A 16,498-nucleotide genomic window follows, 5' to 3' on the forward strand; every position below is an offset into this window, starting at 1 on the left:
ATATGAACAAGAAACAGATTTATTCACGACTTAAAAACTATAACAAGTTTTGAAAATCTACTATCACATAAGTAATGAGTTTTCTTTAGAGTATTATTAAATTAGTATCAGTAGTAGTAGTAATGAATACTGTAATGTCTAATTTGACTTTATTTGAAGTATTATTCAAGTTGAAACTAAATTGAAATAAAGCTTTTTATCTCAGGTCTTTAAATCACGAATACAATCGTAAAAACTTACTATAGAATTACTCATTATTATTTTTATCTAGTTGTCTTTGACAATCGATACAATATGAAATGGAATGCTTTAGACAAATAGGATCGGAGCAAATTGAACAAATTCTTTTGGTTCTTGAGTTTTTTCGTCTTGGACGAAAAATGCAAAAACCGTTATTTTCGCCTAAGTCTTTTTTTTCAACTGGATCTACTTTTCGGATGATATTGCGAAGTTCTGTAGACAACGATGGTTTCATCTTTACACCAGTACTTTTATTAATTTCGGGTGAGTCGTGCATAGTAGAAACTAATAACACGTTTTTTTTTCTTTGGAACATAAGAAACTGAAGTAATGTTGTCATAAAAAGCAGATTTACTACTAAAAATTTCTATGTTTTGAATTTTTTATTAAATTGAGCAGGTAATTTTTCGTTTGCTTGTATAGTTTCCACAACTGTGGTTCGATGATTTTTATATAAATCCTTTACTAAAGAAATTGAAGTGAAGTAATTGTCAAATGTAATATTTCTTCCAGTACCGATATATGTTGTTGAAAGTCTTTTAACAATATCAGCTGCAGAATTTGATAAGTTATATGGTCCAGGTGGTTGTTTACCAGCATAGATCTCTATGTTTAAAGCGTAAAATGATTGCGTGTCAACTATTGAAAATATCTCGATTCCGTATTCGGAAGGTTTATTCGGTATATGTCTAAAAGAGCATCGTCCACGATAATTTCGTAGCATTTCATCAATAGTGAGTTTTAAACCAGGAACATAACTTTTTTTGGCATTTGTCATTAAAGCTTTCGAATATCTCTCTCACTGGTGCCAGTTTATCAACTTTTTTGCGATTACTTCGATCATTCACATCGTCGAATCGCAGACAAAATAATCAGGTGCAGATCCATCTGTCATTCAAAACTCTATCAAATTTATATAAGAACCTTTTTTTATTCCAATTAAATAAAGTAGTCCAATTACAGCTTTAATTTCTTCTAAATTTGTTTCCCGAATTTCTGATAAATATTTACATGTACTTTTTATCAATTCTAACTTTATATTAGTATATTTCACAATATTTCCAATCATGTTGTCACTAAAAAACAACTCCCAACACTGAAGAACACACATAGCATTTTTAGCCTTACTTTCAACCCATGGCAACTTTAAGACAATATTTTGTTGTAGTTTTTTTTTATTTATACGTGGCATCAGAAACCACAAAGTCGAGTCTTTTCCAGTACAATATTTAGCACACATATCGCTGATACTTTCATCATCGACATTTTCTTCATGATTTGACTGCTCAGTCTCTGTATTATGCTTACTATGTTTAGATGATGCATCTGATTGATCACTATTCTCAACATCAAATTGTTCATCCTCAAAATCTTGAGGGTCTTCACCCAGTCAAATCATTTTTTTCTCTTTAATACGTTGAACAATCTGTAAAAATTAATTGTAAATTGAATTTTAAACCTGTTAACTGATAATTGCATTCAAATATTTAAAAAACTGTTGAAGTATAATAGAAAACTATTGAACAACTCATTTTTCTTATTGAAATGTGTATTTTTTTATGATTTTAAATGCTATCAGTTATTTTATAATAGTAATAATTAAGAAAAACTCACCTGTATTTTTAATAGTGACTCTAGATTTACAATAACATAATATGGTGGACCAACGGTTACGAATACGCGAAGACAAGCGGAGTAACCCGAATTTAACCGAATCTGATATTTTTCCTCACTTACTATAATCTCGCGATAAGAAAAAATCTCACACTGTTTAAAAAGGATTTTTTTTAAAAATAATTTTTGACTCAAAAAAAAAATTAAAATCAGCACATGAAAGAAAATTATCTGTAAAGAAGATATAAAAATTTTGAACGAGTCATTCCACTTAAAAATATTAGTGATCTGCAGTGGTCTGGGTGATTATTGACAATGATTATTGACTATTATAGCGTCTTTAATGCTGTTTCCTCAATCCTGACACGAGTTTAAAATTCTTTCATTGCTGATATCGTTTTTTAAATTTTTTTTTTTCGATGAAATATTGTCATCATATATCCATACAAGTATTCCAATCATTTAATATTCATATTTCTGCAATGATCTTGAAATTTTGTCTAAACAATGGTATAATTTATAAATTGCAAAATTCAGGTAATTTCCTTTTTTGCTAGTTTTTTGATTCTGCCAAAAAATGGCTCTACCGATTTTCCTTAAAACTTTTTTAGTTCTAAGTTACGTAATTACGTGTCGAATGCAATTGGTCCCACATCGATATCATTTTTTGTTCTCGAGATAATCGAGGTGAAAAATAATTCCGAACGTACGTACGCACATATGCACATACGCACATACGTACATACACACACACACAGACGTCTACTGGAAAACGGTCGTATTGGATTCGCGGGACCTTAAAACGTGGAGATATGTCTAAATTAGCGATTCGCAAAATCGGACCCATTACTATAACTTCCCACTGGGAAGTTAACAAGTTATTAGAGTTAAAAGAGAGGTGTGAGATTTTTTCTTATAGCGAGGGTTCTAAGGGGTGAATAAGGATTTTAAAATTTTCAAAAATGCAAGAGATAACTTGTTGAGGGTCCTGTGAAACTAATTGAACCGAATAGGACCCTATTTGAATTTAATTTCGGTAAAATCAAGTAAAACAAAAAAATGAGTCGTGGCGGAGCCCCATAACTGACAGGCTTAGCGCGTCACATCAACTTTAAAACAGCAATCAGTCAGAATTAGCAAAATGTCACTGCTGTTTAAATAAAACAGAATGCGATTTTAAATTTGAAATTTGATAATTATGATTTTTAATTATCGCGGGGCGAAAAATATGCGAGGAAAAGTTTTTTTTCACAGGGGAATAAATGTTTGCAAGAGTGGAAAAGGTCAGGGATTTACAACTCATCCTACCGCTGCCACCAGAAAACTAGCTGTTATGTCTGACTAGATTAATTAATTTCATTTCTTCCAAATAAAATTCAAGGTGCTTATATAGTGGTGTAAAGAGGAACGGGTAGCGCATGAAGGATTGGAGGAGTCGGACAGGGAGAGGTAGTTTTTCTAAGAGAACGAGAAAGGACTTCTTTCTCTTTCTGAATGTAAATTTATTTTTAAGGAAACGTTAGAAGGGCCTACGCTCTTCTCTCGTCTTGCGAATGACGATTCCCAGTTCAGAGTAGAAGGTTGATCGAATATAATGAACTTACAAGAAAATCAATTATGAGACTGGTTCGGGCTCGTTGAGTGATGAGCTTCGACGGCGAGTATGAAAACACCCTTCAGGAGGAGGTCCAGGAGGTTAGAAATTCTCCAATACCACCAAAACTCGCACAACACTTTTCAGTTTTGATTAAATTCATTTAATTCGTCCTCATCACTCAAATCATTAATAGTTACAAGATTATTATATGAAATTGGGTCTTTAGCATAAAAGTTCATAACGATATCTAAATAAATGTAGTGAATAAATGTAATTAATAAATGTACTCGAATATGAAGTATAAATGGTACTGATTCTTCCGAAGACTAAGGTTAGAATCTTTTTATGCTTCAACGCGATGCTAGATACGCGGGCCTTCTTGACGAGGCTGTAGTCTTTGACAGAAAGCCAAATGCCAAGTAATGTAATGTAAGCTCTTATGTAATTTGGCACAGAAGACTTGGACATATAAATAGCAGAGATATGAATGACATGAGTGAGGGTGCTGTTGACGGCTTAGAATTTGACAAGAAACCTGAGATCAGCTAGTTCAATTGCACAGTGTGTTGTGAAGCCAAACAAACCAGATTGCCATTTCCACATAGCAGTAATAGAAGTACGCATGTCCTCGATTTGATTCATGCAGATGTGTGTCGGCCGATGGAAACCAAATCAATCGGCTCATCCAGATATTTCTTGCTATTTGTGGATGACTATAGTAGAATGTCATTTGTCTATTTTTTGCAGAATAAAAGTGAAGTCTACTTCTGTTTTAAAGAATTCAAGATCATGGTTGAAAAACAGATGAATTGCAGTATAAAAGGTCTAAGGACAGACAATGGCACAGAATTTTGCTCAAATAAAATGAAGAACTATTCAAAACAACATGGCATAATACATCAGCGCACCAACCCATATACCCCAGAACAAAATGGGATGTGTGAAAGATTTAACCGCACTATTGTGGAGAGAGCCAGATGCTTACTTTATGATGCAAAGTTTGAGAAGAAGTTTTGGGCAGAAGCAGTTCACACAGCTGTGTACTTAAAAAATAGAACAGTTGCTTCTGGGTTGAACCAAAAAACTCCCTATGAACTTTGGACTGGCTGCAAGCCAAATGTCAGTCATCTAAGGTTGTTTGGAAACACAGTTATGGCTCACATCCCTAAACAAAAAAGGCTGAAATGGGATAAAAAGGCATAAAAGCATTACTTAGTTGGGTATGCTGATAATATAAAGGGGTACAGGCTGTACAATCCCAGTACCAATAAAGTGATAACATGCAGGGATGTCACTGTCATGGAGCAGGATAATTCAGAAATAGTGCAAGCAACAATAAATGAAAACAATGTGTCCTCATCTGACAGTCTTGGTCAGAATAAAGATTCTGATGGCTCGTACTCTGAAGTGTCAACTGGTACAGTAAAAAGTAACAATAATGACAGTACTTACATAGAAGAATCAAACTCACACGGTAGTTCAGATGAATTTTTTGCCAGTATACCAGCAAAGGAGTTGAAAGACTTAATTGAGTGTGAAAAACCAGATAAAGCTGTTAGAGAAAGGAAAAAACCTGACAGATATGGTTATAGTAATATGTGTGTTGAAACAGACTTAAATTTATGTGCAGACCAGCTGATAACATATGAAGAGGCTGTAAATGTACCAGAATCAGAGGAATGGTGTGAAGCTGTGCAGGAGGAACTAAAATCATTCAAAGAAAATGAAGCTTGGGATGTGGTGAACAGGCCAGAGCAAGCTACAGTGGTTGAGTGTAAGTCGGTGTTTAATAAAAAAGTGGACTGTGATAATAATGTGAGATATCGTGCTCGTCTAGTCGCCAAAGGATTCTCCCAAAAGGCAGGAATAGACTATACAGAAACATTCTCCCCAGTTGTCCATCATTCAACATTACGATTGTTGTTTGCATTGAGTGTCAAATATAACTTAGATATTACTCACTTAGATGTAACCACAGCATTTTTAAATGAATATTTAAATGAAAATGTGTATATGAGCTTACCTCAGAACTTTGAATGTAGTAATAAAGAAAACAAAGTGTTAAAGTTGAAACGTGCTATCTACGGGCTAAAACAGTCTGCTAGGGCATGGTATAAACGCGTAGATGATTGTCTACATGATTTAGGTTATAAAAAATCAGAATATGAACCCTGTTTATTCATGAAACTTAATAATAATGCTAGATTATCCTACGTGTCTCGCACTTCGAGATTACAAAGGTAGTGTCACTACTTTCATGTCTTGGACCACAAGTTTAAAGCCAGAAGTGAACGACTGGGGCGCCTCTTAACCATCGTGGTGCTGCCCCGTTACTATTTGATCATTCGTTATTTTTGTGTCAGACGAGCCGCATGGTTGATGCGAAAGTGAACAGTATTATAATTTATACAATTGAATATCATTCATTCATCGTATAGAAATTAATCATCATGTTATCAAGTAAGAAGTTTGAGATAGGTTAGAATAAAAAGTCAAGAAGTCGTGATCGTTCAGAGGAGAGAACATCGAAAAGGCATTGGAAAAAAGGAAACCCGATAACTTTTTGTTTGGTGAAAAGTTAACCGAGAAGATTAAAGAAATTAAGGCGATGGGGAAAGTAGGTGAAGAAATGAAACCAACCCCACCAAAGAAACCATATGGTACTTCTAGTTCTTTAAACTCCAAGAGCTCGTCGAGTCGGAAGAAGCGCCTCAGACGAGCGGGAAGTATTCATCGATGAGGATACCACTGACTTCCAAGTTCCCGACAAAACAATCATCATATCCCAAGTCCAGTCATTATCGCCGGCACCAACGGTCTCAGAACCATTAATCACAGATAATGTTGTAAGTAGGTTCGCAGGTCGTCTAAAATAATTTTTAAATGCCTGGAAAACAATCACTAAGGACAAATTTATCCTTCAGTGCATTAAAGGTTATAAAATACCCTTTGAATCAACTCCTATACAAACTTGTCCACCACCTGAAAAGGTTTGGTCGGACCAAGAGCTGACAAATATCCAATCAGAGATTAGTAAATAGTTAATGAAAGGTGCAATTAAGGAAGTGGAAGAGGTTCCAGGACAGTTTTTGTCTCCTTTCTTTTTAGTCCCTGAAACAGATGGTCAACAGAGGTTCATTCTTAATTTAAAGGATTTAAATAAGTTTATCAATGTGGAACACTTCAAACTCGAGGACCTTAGATCGGCTTGTAATCTTTTGGATCGAGATATCTTCATGGGGACTATTGATCTTAAAGACGCGTATTTTTTGATTCCAGTATGGAAATTGCATCGAAAATTTTTAAGATTTGTTGTTCAAGGAAAACTTTATGAGTTTGTTTGCCTACCCTTTGACCTATGTACATGCCCATTGACATTTACCAAACTGTTGAAGCCAGTATTAAACTATCTTCGTCTAGAAGGGTTCTTGTCAGTAATATATTTGGATGACTTTTTATGCTTAGGTCACTCAGTTGAGGAGTGTATGGAGAATTTACATCAAACGATTAATCTACTCGAGAAGTTAGGTTTTATAGTCAATTTTAAAAAGTCCAAATTGAACCCTGAAAGAAGATGTAAGTATTTGGGATTCATATTAGACTCTTCCTTGAGCAGATTAAAGCTTCCGGAAGAGAAAAAAATTTGCAGTATAAAAACAGATCAAAGACCTTAAAAAGAAGAGTACAATAAAGATTCGCGAATTTGCTAAAGTTATAGGTTTAGTGGTAGTGTCCAGCGGTGGAGTACGGTTTGCTACATTGCAGATCGTTTGAGAAAGCGAAGATCCGAGCGTTAGAGAAAAATAGAGGTTATTTTGATGCAGTGATGACAATTCCTAAATCTGCTCTCACTGAATGGGATTGGTGGTTAAAAACTTTACCAAATGCTAGTAGGAAAGTAAGAAATAATCATTATGAGAGAACGGTTTACTCGGATGCATCTTTATCTGGATGGGGGGCTTTTTGTGAAGGTGAAAGCGCCAATGGGCTATGGAGCTTGGAGGAAAGAAATCTTCATATAAACCACCTTGAACTCAAAGCGGCTTTATAAGCCTTGAAATGCTTTGCTGCGGATCTAAGGGATACTGACATTCTAATGATGGACAATACAATGTAACGACAATAGCATACATAAATAAAATGGGAGGTGTTCGATATTCTGGTCTTCATAGGTTAGCTTGCGATCTATGGAATTGGTGTGAAGTTCGAAAATTATGGGTTTATGCTTCGTACATCTCATCAGAAAAAAATGTCGAAGCTGATCGATCATCAAGAATCGACAATTCATATGCAGAGTGGGAATTAGCAGACTATGCGTTTGAAAAAATAGTTAAAAGATTTGGAAAGTTAGAAATCGACTTATTCCCTTTTCGAATAAATACCAAATGTGAGACCTATTGTTCATGGAAAAGAGATCCAGAAGCTTATGCATTTGATGCCTTTACAATTAGCTGGTCTAACTGGATACTTTATGCTTTCCCTCCATTTGCCATAATTACTAAAGTAATAAAGAAAATTAAGGATGATAAAGCTGAGGGTATTTTAGTTGTACCTCACTGGCCTACCCAGGTTTGGTTTCCAGTTTTCAAAAAATTATCATTAGGGGACTGGATTTGGTTTGAAGCAGATCCTAATCTTTTAAATTCCCTTGTAGGTTACGGCATCATCCTCTGGCTGCAAGACTTACCCTGGTTGCTGCGAGACTATCAGCCAAGCATTGTTAAGCAAGGGCATGCCCAGGGAAGCAGTAGAGACCTCGCTAGCTTTACTGACAGACTCAACCTTGAAAAATTATAATGGTACATTGAAGCTGTGGTGGAAATGGAATGAAGGCAACGGAAGCCCATATGAAGTATCGGTGGAGAAAATATTAAAATTTTTGGCGGAGAGATTTAGTGATGGAGTTGGTCACAGTGCAATAAATTCGGCTAGGGCAGCGTTGTCCTCGATATCGGATGAGGACGTCCCTAATAACCCGTTAATAAGTCGCTTTGTTAAGGGTGCATCAAAAATAAGACCTGGAAGGCCTAAATATGAATCTACGTGGGACGTAGATTCAGTGTTAGCCAAATTAGAAACTTGGGCCCCTATAACGGAATTGTCCTTGAAGAAATTGACGGAGAAGTTAGTTGTCCTTCTTGCTTTAGGTACAGCGCATCGCTGCCAGACATTGGCATTGATAAAAATTTCAAATATCAACATTGAGGAGTCGGAAATTGAAATTAGAAATTCTGACAAGATAAAAACCTCTCGACCAGGAGCTCCGCAACCAGTGTTAAGACTTCCGTTCTTCTTGAACAAACCGGAATTGTGTATAGCTCGGACCTTGAATCAGTACATATCTGTAACGAAGGACCTTCGAGAGGGTACAGACTCCTTATTCATCGCACTTAATAAGCCACATAAGGCAGTCAAAAGCGAGATAATTGCTCGGTAGATAAGGACGGCGTTAGAATCATCAATCACAGTCTACTATTTATCAAGGTAAACAATCAGAATCAATATTTTAATAATTAATACGATAAAAAAATTGATTACTTGGAATTATCATGCTATTTTAGTTCAACAATCTCAACATTGCGTGAATTTGCCAACAAATGTGAATATTCAGCCTGTTATACAAAATCTTTGTATTCAGTCGCCTTCTACTGTACATATTTCACCTGTAATACAGAACAATCCGAATGAAGCAGCAAGGGAAAATTCAGTGGATCAAAGACCTCTAAGAGAAATAAATCACCACAGGTAATATATGACCAATCACATCTTTTTTATTAAAATCAATTGCTGAACAAGATAGACTCATTTTAATTATGCGATAAATTGTTATGTAGTAATAAGTCCAATATGCAGAGTCCTGAATCGAGGCATTCTACTGATCCTTCTCCGGAATTTCCATTGGAAAACGAAGAAGAATTCGACAGATTTCAAGAAAAAATTTTAAAAAATGACCCAAAACATGTGATAATATACTGTAAATCATTTTACTGAATCAAATAGTGTTACAGAATGCTGATTAGTTTTTTGTTAATTATACTTGCTTTTTGATTCCTCCAGTTACGATACTGTAAATTCATTGGAGATGGCATGAATATTCGTCAATGTATTGACAATATTATCCACGCTACTTCAACACCTGAATTGGCAAAAACATTTACTTACACTGGAAGATAAAATACTCGCCCTTTGCACAAAACAAAATGGATACAACTTTTAATAAGTACGTCAAAATACAAATAAACAGTACAGCGTTGTTTTGCGGTTGATGCTAATGATATTTTTATTTCAGAGGCTACAGTGTACCATCATGCTAATTTGACTTTGCCTAAATTTAAACAAGAATTTTGTAAAGCTCTAAGATCATATGAGCAGCAAGGCAGTCGTCAAACCAATCAAGGCGTACGTCGTGCCATGGATGCTAATATAAACCATTTATTTAATAAATCAAATTAAGAATAACAGAGTTTTTCATAGAAGTATCATAGTATATCATATTATTTTTTATTTTCCTAAATTGATATTTTGTGTGTGTTTGATTTCAAAATCTAAAGTTTAAGTAAACTATAATAATAGTTTGAAAAACTATACGTGATGAAAAAATGCAATTAAATTATGTATGAGCGCAAAAATATTCTATAGTCGATTATAATTTATGTATCTGACTGTTTTGTAAACGAATGCAATATTACGAATAAGAGTATTCCAAAGTAAACTTGGAATATTTTATACGACATATGTTGCCTATTTATAATAAAAAAATTATATTATGTATTTCGTCTTTTTAATTCACACTTTTTTTAAGTTATGTTTTCATGAAAAGTTCATTCAATAGGTTAAAATAATTATAGAGAAAAAACTTATAGAGCGAGGTATACTGAAAATAGTTATTTCACTACTTATAAATAGTCCATTAATAATAAATAACTAACTGATTCATTGAAAAAATAAAAAAACATGTTAATGGTGAAACACGGAAAATAGTTTACGATTAAACGGTACATTTAACATTAATATAATTTATGGTACACCAAAGAATCAACGTAGCGTAGTGCAGTTGGTTAAGTGACATAGCGCAACAATGACAGTGCGAGAGTCCCAGGTTCGAGTACCAGTTGAGTCGATGGTAATGAGGTAAGTTAAAAATAATAACATCAGTGCTCTGCAGTGGTCTGGGTATGACCCGAAAGGTCCACACGACCAACTTCCTAGTGGAAAAAATGAAAAAACAATTCGAATAGAACCCGTTTCCATTCGTTATAACAAATGGAATTATTATAAACGAAATGAGTCTGTTTTTATTCATTTATTATGGTTAGTTACTTCATTTCAGTAAAAGAAAAAATTATGCGTTAGAAGAATTCGAATATACCTCATCGATCCTTTTTTCCATTATTTACAACAAATTTCATTGTTATACACGGAAAAAATATGTTTTCATTTATTTGATACGGTTGGTAATATTTTTTCAGTAAAATAAAAAATCATGCGTTAAAAGTACTCATATATGTAGAGAGGGCCCCTATTTTTATTGTTTATAACAATCTAAAACTTATTACTTAAATATTACTATGATCAATAATCGCTTGTCAGTAACAATGTTCAATTGTTATGAACACAATTCCATATTATTAACTTCCCAGTGGGAAGTTATAGTAATGGGTCCAATTTTGCGAATCGCTAATTTCGACATATCTCCACGTTTTAAGGTCCCGCGAATTCAATACGACCGTTTTCCAGTGGACGTCTGTGTGTGTATGTACGTATGTGCGTATGTGCATATGTGCGTACGTACGTTCGGAATTATTTTTCGCCTCGATTATCTCGAGAACAAAAAATGATATCGATGTGGGACCAATTGCATTCGACACGTAATTACGTAAATTAGAACTGAAAAAGTTTTAAGGAAAATCGGTAGAGCCATTTTTTGGCAGAATCAAAAAACTAGCAAAAAAAGAAATTACCTGAATTTTGCAATTTATAAATTATACCATTGTTTAGACAAAATTTCAAGATCATTGCAGAAATATGAATATTAAATGATTGGAATACTTGTATGAAAATATGATGACAATATTTCATCGAAAAAAGAAATTTAAAAAACAATATCAGCAATGAAAACATTTTAAACTCGTGTCAGGATTGAGGAAACAGCATTAAAGACGCTATAATAGTCAATAATCATTGTCAATAATCACCCAGACCACTGCAGAACACTGATATTTGACAATTATTATTGACTATTATAGCGTCTTTAATGCTGTTTCCTCAATCCTGACACGAGTTTAAAATGTTTTCATTGCTGATATTGTTTTTTAAATTTCTTTTTTCGATGAAATATTGTCATCATATTTTCATACAAGTATTCTAATCATTTAATATTCATATTTTTTAAAAGATTTTGAAATTTTGTCTAAAAAATCGTATAATTTATAGATTGAGAAATTCAGGTCATTTTCCATTTTTGCTAGTTTTTTGGTTCTGTAAAAAAAATGGATGGACCGATTTTGAAAACCAAATCAGTTCTAAGTTGCGCAATTATGTGTCGAATGCAGTTGGTTCCTCGTCGATATCATTTTTTGTTCTCGAGATAATTGAGGCAAAAAATAATTCTGAACGCATATACGTACATACACACACACGCACATGAAATGGATGATGTCGATTTGATGTAAATTTGTGGACCAAATGATTATTTCTGTTCAACTGGGTGTTATGTAATTCTGCTCTTTAAAGGTGTTAATATGTAAACCATATGCTTAACCTTAGAGTCTTTAAGTTCCTTTTTTTAGTCCTACCCTTTCGACCAATAGACAGGGATGAGGGGATCTTCGATAGAGAAAGTATAAATGTGTGATTTATATAAAAACAATAACAAAATTGATTGAATGAAAATTATTGAAAAATTATAACAACAATTTAAAAGTTACCGACAGATGATTTCTCTTTACTTTGGTCGAGATGAATTACAATTAATTGGTCATAATTATAAGTATCAAAAGTATTGACATAATTAAAAGTTCCTTGCTTCAGGCGTGCACAAGTCTCTTTACATGGTCTTTTCCTTTTTTGGAGACCTAACGCTTTTCTTACGTCACGTACTCTTCTTTAAAAATTTTATTGCTTTTTACCTCGTGGGTTTTCCAAAAGCAATAAAATATCTTAAAAAATGATTTCCTCAACTATTCTTCGAAATCCTTTCTATTTTAACGAAATCTTAGGAAAACTCAAAAAATAAATTGGGTAATAATCGTTAACCTCAATCCTTAAGTTTTATTGCTATTCATTTTTAGGTTCTCTTAGAATATATTTTAAATAATTATGTAGAATAATTAAAATACATTGAGACATTACATGGGTATTCAATATTAAATCCTGAAACTAATTCAGATTCTCCTTCAGATAAATCAAAAGGTGTACGATTAATTTCAGCAATAATTCTGTTTAAAATTAATATTATTAAAAGTAAACTTATTATTAGAATAAAAATATTTTTATTAAAATTAAGTAATTTCCTCAAATTTAAAGTATTAATTAAAATTATAATTAATATTAAAGATAAAGAAAATGTAATTTCATAAGAAATTGATTGAGCAATTAAACAAATTGCCCTAATTATAGGATATATAGAATTTGATGATCAACCACTAATAATTAATCCATAAATTCCCAATCTAATTAATGAAATTAATAATATTAAATTAATATTATTATTTATTAAATTAAAAAAGAAAGGATAAAATATTCAGATTAAAAATCTTAAAATTATTATTAATATTGGACTTATTATATATAAATATAGAAATGTTTCATGATTTGAAAATAATTCTTTTGAAAATAATTTTATAGCATCATTAATTGGTTGAGAAATTCCAATTAAAAATATTTTATTTGGGGCTTTTCGATTATGAAAATGTCCTATAATTTTTCGTTCAAATAATGTAAAAAAAGCTACTCTTAATATAATTAAAATTATTAAAATGAATAGAATAATTAATGAATTGATTAAATAAAAAAAATAATTTTTTATAATTATATTTTTATATTATAAAAAAAAGTACAATATTATTATTTGTAATAAAATTATTACATAGTATAAATTCTAAATTTATAATATTTTTCTGGCGCCCAGTAACTAGCTATCTAGTCAATTAGAAGGGTTTTTCAACCACATGAGATTTGATTCTCAACCTGTACACATCACGTAATTTTTGCTGTGATATTTTTGTGAAAATACAAGTGCAATTGTGTTTTCATACATCAACTGCATAAGTAAAACATAAAAACGAACATTTAAGAGTAATGTGAGTGTTTGTGATTGGAAATAATTGATTTATACAGTTGAGGTGAAGTGATAAAACAATGTCAAACCGAAATTCCGAAGGAAATAAAGCGAGGCTCCCTTTACAGCATGCTGTTTGCATCATTAAAGCGTCAAAGATCGAAAATGGGATTATTTTAGATTTGACCAATACCCCCAGGTTGTATGATAAAGCTGATGTTGAATGTCATGAGTGTCGTTATTACAAGCTCCAATGTCGTGGTCATGGAGAAACTCCCTCCGTAGAACAAACAAAAGTTTTCATCGAAATTTGCAGAAATTTTATTGCTCGTAGTCTATCTGAGATTATTGGAGTTCATTGCACCCACGGTTTCAATAGAACTGGGTTTCTTTTAATAAGTTACTTGGTTGAAAGTAACATATTCAACTTGGATGCTGCTGTAAGTCAATTTTTAACTGCTAGACCTCCTGAAATTTATAAGGAAGACTACATTAAAGAGTTATACAGACGATATGATGATGAGAATGATGCACTTCCTGTACCACCACTACTAACTTGGTGTTGAGGATACGATAATTTCAAAAAGGATGGAAAACAACATAATCAATGTGGAAGTCGTGAATATACTCAAAGAGGTGCGGAGAGTGGTGTTAAAGATCAAGTTTTCATGGCTGGAGTTCCTGGAGTAGAACCAGTACGAGATTTAGAGAAATCAAGTTAAGAGAATTCAACGAAGAGTTCAAGAAATCTGCAAATGGAATAGAAATGGTTTTCCCGGTTCCCAACCTGTCTCTATAGATCAGAATAACATTATTCAATTTAATATCAGACCATACCAAGTATCATGGAAAGCTGATGGTACTAGATATATGATGTTAATTCAAGCAAACAATAAAGTTTTTTTTATTGATAGAAATAATAGTGTCTTTGAGGTATACGGATTGGCTTTTCCACACTGTGAAGATGTTTCAAGAACTCTGAAAGATACTTTATTAGATGAATAAATGGTTATTGATGAAGTAAATGGTACCAAATAACCTAGGTACTTAGTTTTTGACATTATCATGTGTGATGGTAAAGATGTATCGACAGACTTATTCTTTGTTGAGCGATATACTATAATCGAGAAAGAAGTGATGGGAGGCCGAATTAGAGCATTAAAAGAAGGCCGAATACGACGAGATCGAGAACCCTTTTCTATTCGTCAAAAGCAATTTTGGGATGTTACACATGTGAACAGTTTGCTAAGTGAAAAATTTGCGAAACAACTGGATCATGAACTAGATGGCCTGATCGTCCAGCTTTCGTAGGAGCCCTACATCCCTGGACCTGCAGCAACTGTCTTGAAGTGGAAGCCGCTATCGTTGAATTCAATGGATTTCAAGTTGAAAATAGTCGTCGAATCAGGTATGAGTATTTTATCACGAAAAATTTGTCTTTTATATGTTAGGGGTTCAAGCGAACTATATAGTTTTATTCCGTTTACTAGAGAAATAGAACAGCTCGACAAGAAAAAAATTGAATGTAGTATCAAAAACGGTCAAGAATTTTTAATAAATTATATTAATAAATTTAAATTTAACGAGAATTGGGATGATTCTTCTAACTTTTTCTTGATCTTATATTTTTCAGCCTAGGTGGACAAACTTTAGCCTTTGACAACTATAATTGCCTCGCCAACTTCGAAGAATGCGATAAAATCTATGATAGAATGAAGACAGAAATTTAGGGTAATAATGTACTTGAACTCTTTTAAATAAGGATTGAAATGGGAAAATCCTTTGAAAATTTTCACAATCACGTAGAGATACTCTTAAATAGACAAAACTAGTTTTCTTTGGAACGAAGATGTACAATTCTAATTATAAATTACCAAAACTTTGACTATTTTATATTACTTTTATGTTTTAAACGATTTCCTCATTTTGATTCTTATATACAACTGTTCAGGTACATTTTTACCCTAAATTTCTGCCTTCATTCTATCATAGATTTTATTGTGTTTCTAAATATTTAAAAGATTTATAAAAGAAATAATCCATTTCTATATTTATAGAAAAGATTCCCTTTTATCTTAAAAAACCCCGCTTCCTGAAACTTACCGATATTTTAGCGAGAATTTACTATTTTACCATCAGATGTTTCAATAAGTATACAATACGTTATACCTACAGCAAAGAATACTAAGGTACCTTAGTACCGTAGTGTACCTTAGTGTTCCTTTGTATTCTTTGCAACTGTTATGCCGCACTACAAGTGGTGGTGATATGTGGAGAAAAAGAGATCACACCAAAAACGGCCCTAACGGACTTCACAAAAATACGCGCCAAGTATGGATAACGTAGACGATAATCATCGTTCATCAAGTGCGATCTCTATAAAACTTCTTTATGTGTGGCTATCAATTATGTGAATCATCTAATCAATTATCGTTTCATCTACAGCTGTAAGAGCCACGCCAAGTTAATTGTGTTTAAATAAATGTTTATAAAAAAAGAGAAATTTTTTTTTTAATTCAATTTTTTGTTTCTATTTTTAAAATTCTAAAACGTAATAAGGCTGTCAACTTTCTTCATGTATTGAATTTTTTTTTTATCTCATTATAAAGATTTTGTCTTTGATTTATGTAGAAAATTACATAATAATTTAACGAAAACTAAAAAACATTTTTATTTTATTTTATTAAATATAATGAATCTTTATGTTTAAATACTTGGCTGCAATGATTTTACGCATTTTTGTAGTTGTTCACATAGAGAAGTTTTAT

General features: G+C 32.7%; 1 pseudogene; it reads left to right on the forward strand.

Annotated features, from left to right (window-relative positions):
- The first annotated feature begins 10,529 nt into the window (after nucleotides 1–10,529).
- LOC118064560 (mRNA-capping enzyme-like) lies at nucleotides 10,530–15,368 on the forward strand (annotated as a pseudogene).
- The last annotated feature ends 1,130 nt before the right edge of the window (nucleotides 15,369–16,498 follow it).

This window comes from Chelonus insularis, unplaced genomic scaffold (assembly GCF_013357705.1).
Source record: "Chelonus insularis isolate UGA/USDA-ARS -01 unplaced genomic scaffold, ASM1335770v1 contig_23_pilon, whole genome shotgun sequence".
NCBI classification, from domain to species: domain Eukaryota; kingdom Metazoa; phylum Arthropoda; class Insecta; order Hymenoptera; family Braconidae; genus Chelonus; species Chelonus insularis.